Source organism: Lepidothrix coronata, unplaced genomic scaffold (assembly GCF_001604755.1).
Source record: "Lepidothrix coronata isolate B3197 unplaced genomic scaffold, Lepidothrix_coronata-1.0 Scaffold17, whole genome shotgun sequence".
Taxonomy (NCBI): Eukaryota; Metazoa; Chordata; class Aves; order Passeriformes; family Pipridae; genus Lepidothrix; species Lepidothrix coronata.
The window spans coordinates 5,614,058-5,622,603 of NW_016690197.1; the positions used below are offsets into that span (position 1 = coordinate 5,614,058).

General features: G+C 34.0%; 1 protein-coding gene across 41 annotated transcripts in view; it reads left to right on the forward strand.

The window, feature by feature from the left end:
- Nucleotides 1–8,546, forward strand: part of KCNMA1 (potassium calcium-activated channel subfamily M alpha 1) — a 471,638-nt gene that overhangs the window by 181,063 nt on the left and 282,029 nt on the right. The window lies entirely within an intron of this gene.

An 8,546-nucleotide genomic window follows, 5' to 3' on the forward strand; every position in this document is an offset into this window, starting at 1 on the left:
CGTTTTAAGCTACAGTCAGTGGTGCTATACCATCTTAGCAAAAGATAGAAATGTGTATCTTCAGTCTAAATATGATTTTGTAATGCCTTTTTTCCAGTTCAGAGCATTGAACTGGGCCAGTAAGTCAGGTGATAAAAGAAAAAAAAAATACTTTAGTAAAATTAGTCTATGTTTCAGATCACTACCTCTTTTCTTCAAAGTAGTGAGCTAGCCAGCTAGCTTTTCAGGAACAAAATAGCCTTTTCTGAAGAAGGAATATAAAGGTCAGAATCTCTGATAGTCTAGTAGCTCACTCAGCATAATTTATTCCTATCTGATTATGAGTGACCTCTATTGAGTATTAAAGAACTCCTAGTAAGTTCTACTGTTGAATGACTTGCCTTTTTTACTCTAATTTATCCTTCTGCTTTTCTTTTGCAGACTTCTGTGACTACACATGCAGAGTGCAAATTTCCCAAAATAGTTAATCCTCAATTTTCAGTGCTTAGTTAACTCCAGTAGACGCAGGAATGTAGGTTAAGACTTTTCTTATTTTTCTACTGAGATATGCAAGGTAGTTCCTGGTAGTCTGACATGGCAAAGCAAGGCGGAAACAGTAAATTTGTTTCTTCTTGTGAGCATCTCGTGTCGTGGCAACATTTTGAGCACACGTTGTGATTCATCTGCTCTTAAAATTAGACCAGAGCTATCCTACATTTCCTCGCAGTAGAAAATATTCAGTTAGCTTCCCTCATTCAGCTGTGTCCCATGCTTAGTGGTCTTTCTGGTCTTAACTGCTTCCTACTAAGAAGGAAAACCCAAATTTTGCCAATAGAAACCCCTGAGCATCTGTTTACACCCCGGGAGGAAAGTTAAAAATGTTTGGCACTGTTTTAGGCCAATTCAAAGTATATGCTTCTTTGCGTTGTTTTGATTTTTTTTTTTTAACCATATCACTTTGAAATGGTTTAGAACTGTTTCACTGTTACTGGTTCACAGGCTTAGATAAGTATTATGATATTTTGCACAGTTCTAATATGAAGTAGTCTGTAGCAGAAGAGTCTTTGGCGTTTTTTTATTTCTTCTTGCTGTGACATTAGCCACTAGAAATTATCATTACACTTTGTTCTCCTCATTAATCAGGTCAGTGTCTGGGACCTTGATCTGTTTCTTTTATATAGACATGTCACAGTGTTGACAAATCACCTTATAAATTTCATAGCAGAAGTGCTGAATGGATTGTAATGAGCCTAGATTCACTGGGGGAAAGGAAGTGTTAGCAATGGGGAAAAAAAAAGTAAGGTAGTATTTCATCACAAATATGCAATGCAGTGGAAGATACCTTGCCAGAAGCTCAAACACTCATTAAGGCAGGAAAGTTATGGGGAGAAAATGCTCGAATCGCTGCGAAGGCTCTGATTGTCATTATTCTTTATTATGTAAAATAAAGTAATAGTTTATGCTTTGCACATTTTGCAAATGACAGTGTATAAACATACCATAAAAAAATTGGTCTGTTATCTGCAGAGCTTATGATCTCTGATTGCAGCTGTCAGAAAAGATTAGGTGAGTGAATTAGATAAGTGAATCCATTTTTTCAGCCTAGATATCAAAATTTTTAAAAGTCCTCTGTATATTTGTGAAATAACTGGATAGTACTTAGAATGATGTTTTGAAAAAAAAAATAATCTTGTTTTATCCACACTCCATTGTTTCATTATGCACAAATCTAATTATCTGTTAACGAAGTTTGCCTTGAAATATTTTTTATGGTCTTGTAATTTGTAGTGTTGGAAGCATAATACTTTGGCTAACTGGTTATATTTTGTTTTGATATGATTTATTTTATAAGCCATGACCTTGACCTCTGTGTGTCTATGAACAGATATAGTGAAAGAAAGCATATTACAAAATAAAGCTAGGCTAATGAATTTGTAGGTTTTGTCTTAAAATAAAATAATATTATAAAGTCTACCCTTTAAAAATGAAGGGCATATCCCATATCTTTTAAATAGTTTACTGTTGAACATATTAGAAAAATGCTGTCCTTTGGGTTTTGCTGACTGCTCATAATAAAACTAAAGACTGTTCAATTTTTGTTATTAATGAATATTAAAATAGTTGTGTTGTTTCTGGCTCCTCTGTTGCCTCCAAAAATTGGAAGTGTCAATACATCCATCTTTATTACCCTCTAATAATCTCCCTCCATTTTAGAGTTTTACATGTCAGCCTTAAGTCATCTTTGGTAAAAGTAAAGCGTTGTATTCACCTTTCAAAACCTTATTTTTTAGGATGTATGAATAATAGATTGTTTTTATCACCGAATGGTTTTTTAAAGAAGGCTTTACATAAATACATATTTGTAGAAAGGTCATCCCCAACTGTGTTATAAATGTGGCAGTTTTATCATGTGTCTAAGAATATTAGCTTGTTTTTTTTCCTTCTTAAAACTTAAATATAATTAAAGATATATTAAAGAACCTCAGGGCCAAGCTTTAAAAGAATGATCTCTAGCTAATTCACACTAGGAGATGACTAAAAAGAAAACTGAATTTGGTTTTAAAACAAAGTCTTTTAATAATTTATACCTGACTCATAGGTCTTGTACGTTTGAGAAGGGTAATGTGAAAATACTCAGTTTTGTTTGTCATACAGTATATTTGTAAAATTAATACATTTTTTAATGCTGAACCTGTCACATGATCAATTAATAAGCTCATAGGCAAGCTTGTGACATTTTAAAAATTGAAGACCATCTTTGGTCAGTTCAAAGGTAAGAGGAAATAGAATAGGAACAAAGGAAATTATATTTGTGCCCTAAGAGACCTGTTCAGAAGAAAATTAATAATAGCTTTGTACTGTGTAAAGTTCAGGTATTTTTTGTTAAAATTTTAAAATCTTATTTGTTTCTCTCTTAAGTGCTTACTATGGTTAGTCATGCTTAATAAATTTTATGGCTGCAAAGTAGCTCTTATTCCTATATTCGCTCTCATAAAAAAGAGCAAAATAGATTGGGAAGGCAAACCCAAGTCTTCACTATGCTCTATGTAAATGGCAGAGCGCTTACCTGTGTAACATCCAGTAAGACATCACTGACACAAAGGCTTCCTAAACAGAGCTTTGTGTTTGCAAAAATTTCACTTGACTTCCTGAATTAAGTTCCTAGAAGTCCAGCTGAAATAAGTCAAGTTTCTCAGCATCTCAGGCAGAATCTTTGGTCTTTTTCTTTTGGTATTTTTCCTGCTCTCTTTTTCGTTTGCTTATTCTGTTCAGTTGCTATTCCCTGTTGTTCAGTAGAGCTTATTTTTGGGGTTGGGAATATGCAGAGTATATTTCCAAAAAAATATCTACTTAAAAGCCCAATAATTTGAAGACCCATGCACCATAACGCTTTGCTGCTTAAACTTGCCCCTATTAATCAAGAAAAGTCTTCAGTGAGAGATAGGAAGTAACAAAGGCCTTCATGCCCACAATTTACTTGGTCAATGAAGTTGGGAATCGTAGATAGAACTTTCTAGGGTGTTCTCAGTCTCTTGTTCAATTTAGATCCTTTGCTGTCAGAGTCATAGCTGGGAAGTGGATTATTAGAGGCATATCTGAGTTATTTTTTTTCCTGTAAGTGCCCATTAAGTAGAGAACTTCTACCTGCCATTTTATCTGTTACACCTCAGTAGCTTGTGTCAGGGAGCAACGGGGCTGGCTGCCATGTAGGGAAAGTGAGTTGAGAGTAGCAGGCAGGACCATGCCCTCAGCAATCAGGACATCATTCAACTCCCCCTTCCCCCAATTAATTTTGTTATTTTAATGGAATCAGATTATAGAATTAGGCATTACTTTATTTTTATTTTTTTTTCTCTCAGGCCAATTATAATAATTGGTGCTTTTTACTTAATTAATATCTTCCAAAGCAACCATCATGCTGAGATTAATGGTATGAGTTTTCTGTTTCTCTTGGGGCTAACTATGATTGTCTGAGTCTGCAAAAAAAAAAAAAAAANAAAAAAAAAAAGCAGAGATAAAGGAGATGTATGTAATATTCAGCTGCTCAGACAATATTGTTAGACAAAGTTGAAATCATTGCTTTAAATCCCATTCTCTAAGCCGGACTGAGAGTAAACTACCATTTGTGATGACTGGTTAAGAAGGCTCTCACGCCAAGTTGCTTTTTGAAAATTTTGCAAATCTGTATGTGATCTTCTAGCTTGAATCTGTTACAGAACCAAGCAAAATGTTGGTTTTATATCATCTGTATATTGTTACAAAAAATATATGCATTATATGAAAAGTATGTTAATTAAAAAAAAAGTTTTCTTGTCTAGTACTCTAGTAATGTTCTAAATCCAGGAAATCTGTAGAAATCTTAGTGGGAAGTCCACCTGATAAAACAAGAAACAAACTAATATGCCAACTACGTTGATGCATATGTATAATATGGAGCACATTCTTGCTTAGAACACGTTTACTGTGCTGTCCCTGGAGCTGGGAGAAGAAGATAAATGGGTAGTTGTAGCACTGCTTCCGATTTAATGTTAGCATATGCTCATCATTTATCAAAATGTTGTAAGAGCTTTTTGTTATAAGAGATCCCTAAAGCTTTGGACTCTCAAGGCCCAAAGCACTATAGTGAAAGTAGACACGGTGGGAATGGTATTAGTGGAGGTGCTTTCTGCTTGTGCCAGCTTTGGGGTTTGCCTGTGTATACATACCCAGTTAGCTGGCTGATTTACCGTCCCCACGGGGCTGCAGTAAAAGCTTTAACAAGCCCATAAAGTATTTCTTTAGTGTATAGAGGTATTTGAAGTTGGACAGAACTCAAGTCAGGACAAGCTATTGAATGAGTATACATTTTTCTTTTTAACTTTATGAAAATGTTGATATGTCAAGTATTTTCTATGATCTTATAGTATACAGATAGCAACTCTGGTATTGTACAAGCTGAATTTGCTTAGTGACCCCTAATTTCTTTCTTATTTCAGCTTATTTTATTGTGATATAGTGCCCTTCTTCATAATGTGTGTTATAAGTATAATAAAAATTTATCAGGAAAATAAATTCAAAGAATCTCAGCTCTGTTCATCATTCTGCTGTTCCTCAGTTCTTGCAGTGATATCCTTAATCTCCACTTAGAACGTAGAGGAAGAGAGAGAAATTTACAGTCCCATTCTATTGCTCTACTTCTGCCTTTGTGCTTGAGTGACCACATTATTTCATAAATAATTAAATTTGTTATTTTAGATAGATTATTCTTTACACTCCCATCTCTGTCTCGTTGATAACCTCCTGCTGATCTCTAAGGGCTTATGCCAGAAGTATGAACTGGTGGATAATTATTGGGAAGTTTGAGTTGGACAAATAGAGAGAAGAAACAAAACAAAATGTCAATGAACTTGGCTTCAGCATAATGTGAATTACTGACTTTTCATTAAAAAACCCACCTTATACAGAATCCTTATTTATGAAATAAAAGTGTTTAGAAGCACCAAAGTAGTTTTGACAGCTTGTATTTCTCCAAGCTATTATTTCATATTGTCTGCAGTGTGAGACTGATAACACTGTACTAATTCACCTTTCCAGAGTGAATGGAGTGATAGTTAAACAAATCAGTTCAGAAAAAAATGATGATGTTAGGAAGCCATGGAGTGCTCAGGCCCTAGTTGTAGTTGATAAATTTGCAATGCTATGACCTCATTAATATAAAGTAAAATAGCCTACAAGGAAAAAGTAGATTTAACTTAGTCTGTATTTATATTACCAAGTTCTCAACAGCCTTATTAAAAAAAAAAAAAGCCACATTTAATTTTCAAAGTGATTTCATAGTGGTACTAGCTTTTGTTTCTGTAATATATTCTGGCAATCTGTAGCTTGGCTGAAGTCATTTCATATGATAAACTATTTTCCTCCAGGTCTTACCAGTGCTTTGTGTTATAATTTATTTATCCCTGTGCCCTATTTAACTTACTATCCATCAAAGGATTTCTTTGTTTTCTGCACCTTTTCATAATAAAGTAACTTGTTTAGAAACAAGGTGATTATGCTGCTTCTCTTCTGTGTATGTTTCCAACAGAAGACTGATGCTCTAAAATGATGCAGTTAATCCATGGAAAAATACATGTGTTATTTTTCCAATTCCATTTACCAGGATACAATAGGCAACAAAGAGGAGGCAAAATTATTAAATTTAAATAAACATTATTAAATTTAAGTCTGTTTTCTGACTTCTTTAGAAAATATTCTCCAACCTCTTAATAAAAAGAAATATTGAAACATGAACAAAATTCTAATGGTATGGAGAGAAGGTGATTGTTTTGTGTGGGCTTTATTTCTTGCTGCACTAAAGCACAAGACCTGTTGCAATTAATAGGTTGAAAAGAAAGTGTTGAATAGGACTAATGAGTGTAATTAGGCTTCATTAGTGATGACAGAAGTTACGTATTCACTAAGGGGAAAATATACTCCTGAGTGTTTGTCTAGCTTTCCATTCAGTGGAATGGAGCATTGCAAAGTTTCATAATACAGATCCCTGTTATATGTGCCACTTACTGAATGAAATCAAATATGCCAATCCATATGGTTTAGAAAAAAAATGGTTGAGAGGAGTGCTGTTTCCTTGTACAGATACCTTTCCTAAATGAACGTGGCATTTGTGTTAGATGAAGGTCATAGTTTGGCATGAAGCATAACTACTTGTCTAATCTTTTGCAGGTAATGCTTTTAACTGTAACTCTTTAAGGGTTTGCTTAATCTCAGTTTATTTAGGTCAGGGTCTATTTATAGACCTGCAACAAAGACCTTAGGTACTCCAGTTGAAAAGACAATTTAAAATTAATAGATTTATGTTTGTGATCATTTGTAAACCATTGATTTTAAGGGAACATACTTCATAAAACCCCCTTAATTTTCAGCTATTACATCTTTGTTTCATTTTGCAGTTCATCTGTAGAATAGTGAATTGAACTTGCTCTTTTCTATTTTCCAATCATTTCAGTTGCTACTTCTATCATACTGATAGCTTGCTTTGTCTTGAATTTCAAATTTATATTCTAAATATATTCTGGCTCTGTTTACTTTTTCAAAGTAATTACTTTCTTTTTGTGTTTTTTAACTTTTTTTCCCTTGTCATCATATCTAAAATAAGAGTATTTTGCGGTTACCTGGCTATGCAATTTGGTTTCTTGTGTCTTTTTACTTTACAGTTTTGTTAAAATTCAGTTATGTCATAGTTCTGATGAACTTTAAATTACTCTCCAGGTTAACTTGGAAAACACTCTCATGCACATGGTGTGAATTTTGGTGTGTTCTGTGCAGGGACAGGAGTTGGACTTGGTGGTCTTGATGGGTCCCTCCCAACTCAGCATATTCTATGATTGTGAGCTGTTCATACCCCTTCAGTTAGGGACTCCACAATAGATTATTTTAACGTGTAGATGAGAGAACTTTGTGAAGCTTACAGTGTATCCTTACACTGTATCCTTACAGTGGTGAACCACCAAAGAGATTAGATCAGCTGTGGTTTTATTTAACTGAGTCTTGAAAGCCCTCAAGGACAGAGATTCCATAATCTCTCTGGGACAGCTGTTCTAGTGTTGCACTGACCTCTTATGGAAATCTTATTCTTAATTACTGGCAATGAACATGTTAGGATGATATTCAGTTTTCCAGTGAAATTCTGCATTTCAAACAATATTTTAGTGTTTGAAAAATAAGAACAATGCAATAAGTGCCTACTCACTCTTGTATTCTTCTTCTGTGTATTCTGATTCTCTTAATGTAAATTTCTAAAACACTACAGAAAAAAAAGGATCATGATTAGATGGGAATTTCAATCCTGAATAATTTATGTTTATTCCTTCAGTGTGTTTAGGTACCAAGTGAAATTATCAAACTCGAGAAAGCTAGCATACTCTACTATTCTCAAGTAGTTGTTCTATTTTTTTCTTCATTTATTTTGCTGTAATATGGATGAATGAGTTGTTGAATTCGGTTAAATGTTGCGAGTATGGAAACCTGACAGCGATTAATGGCTTAAAATTCTCTTGGCAGAAGTTGAAGTGTGGGTTGGAGGCAGAGCAAAAAAAAAAAAAAATCAGTGAAAAACATACTAGGGTGAGTGGAAAAAAGGCACAGGAGATTTTGTAGAATGAACAAAGAAGGAAACAGATGCCAATTAAAGTGAACATAGAATCAACATCATATTGTCCACAGGGCACACATTGAAAACTTCTACAAGGATTCTTCTACCCCTCTAAAAATGGATAAAAAACCACAGGCTTCACCTCGGATAAGAAAGCATATTTTTATTTGACTGAATCTCAACAAACAGTAAAGCAATAAAGGTGAAAAGCAAAGGCTTAGAAATTCAAATTGATTTCACCAATCTGTAGTAGTCTGCAAGAGTTCATTTTTTTTAAATGCAGGCACAAATAAACTTTACAGTTTTCTTTACAATATATTTAAAAGATAGTATTTTTAAGTATATTGGAAGTTTCTTTTTATTGATTGTTCTTCTATGACCCATAAATAGATATTGATTGAAGGACCTGGAAACTGAGGACCTAACATAGGATATG